The sequence below is a fragment of the Neopelma chrysocephalum genome, unplaced genomic scaffold (genome assembly GCF_003984885.1).
Source record: "Neopelma chrysocephalum unplaced genomic scaffold, ASM398488v2 Primary Assembly neopelma1_92948, whole genome shotgun sequence".
Classification (NCBI taxonomy): domain Eukaryota; kingdom Metazoa; phylum Chordata; class Aves; order Passeriformes; family Pipridae; genus Neopelma; species Neopelma chrysocephalum.
This window is the reverse complement of record NW_020921666.1, coordinates 1,240-2,494: the sequence shown is the minus strand read 5'-3', so window position 1 is coordinate 2,494 and position 1,255 is coordinate 1,240. Positions and strand designations below refer to the sequence as shown.

Below are 1,255 nucleotides of genomic sequence, written 5' to 3'. Positions count from 1 at the left end.
GGGTACAGGGTCACCCCAAAACCCACTCGCACCCCAACACCCCCCCCGGGCACCCCCGAACCCCCAGACCCCAACTGCCCCTGCTGCAGCTGCTGGAAGGGGTCTGGGGGCAACAGCCACTGAGGGGACACAAAATGGGGACAGGGGTCACCCCAAATCCCCCCAACCCCCCAAAATGGGGTAGGGGTCACCCCAAACCCCCCCGATCCCTCTCCAAACTTCCAAAATGGGGGTACAGGTCACCCCAAATCCTCCCCAACCCTTCTCCAAACTCCCAAAATGGGGTAGGGGTCACCCCAAACCCCTCTCCAAACTCCCCTTCCCCCCCAGGGGTCCGTGACACCCCAAAGTCCCCCCCAATGCCCCCCAGGTTTCCCTGTGCTGAGTCCCGGGGCCATCCCAGACACCCCCAAAACCAACTCGGAATCCCCCCAAAATCCCTCCAGCTCCCTCCCAACCTCACTCCGAGCCCCTCCCCACATCCCAAACAACCCCCAGAACACCCAAACCCCACCTCAACCTCCCCGGGACCCCCCAAATACCCCCGGGATCCCCCCCCCGGGGCACCCCGACCCTCCCACCTTGTGCGCGGGGTCCGGCAGCAGCTTCTCAAAATCCTCCACGGGGGATTTGGTGTCGACCATCTCAGCCCAAACCTCCTCGGGGGGCTCCGGGGGGGGCCCGGCGGGCTGAGGGGGGGGTCCTGCCTCCTCCTGGGGGGGTTTGGGATGAGCAGGGGGTGCAGAAGGACCCCCCAAACCCTCCTGCCCCCCGACACCCACCTTGGTGAGCAGCTCCTCCAGGCTGTCGGAGCGGCGCGGGGCGGGCGGGGGGCTCAGCCCCCCCTCCTTGGGGGGGGTTTTGGGGGCCCCCTCGGGCTCTTTGGGGTCCCCCCCGGGCTCATCACCCCCCAGCTCGAAGGTGTCGAGGGTCTCCAGGAGGCTGGAGAGGGAGAGGGGCCCCCCCGCCGAGGCTGGGGGGGGGGAAGGTCAGGGGGGCACCCCCAGATCGGGGAGGGGTCTTTGCCCTATGGACTCCCCCAGCTCCTGCCCCCCCCCTCAGGGGCAAAACAACCCCCCCCGCCCCAAATCTACCCCCCCCAGGGCCAAAACTACCCCTTCAGAGGATGAAAGACCCCCACAAGTTGGGGAGAGGCCCAAATTTCAGGGGTCCCCCCACCCCCCCTCACCTTGGGGTTTGTACTCGACGCCCCGTTTCATCCCGGGGGGGGTCGTCAGCAGGTCTGGGGGGGGGG

At 68.0% G+C, this 1,255-nt stretch overlaps 1 long non-coding RNA gene across 1 annotated transcript in view; it reads right to left on the bottom strand.

Moving 5' to 3' along the window:
- Positions 1-709, bottom strand: part of LOC113980188 — a 2,344-nt gene extending 1,635 nt beyond the window's left edge. Inside the window, exon 1 of the long non-coding RNA XR_003538093.1 lies at positions 582-709. This is a non-coding gene — a long non-coding RNA (uncharacterized LOC113980188). The remainder of the gene's footprint in view (positions 1-581) is intronic.
- Positions 710-1,255: the final 546 nt, after the last annotated feature.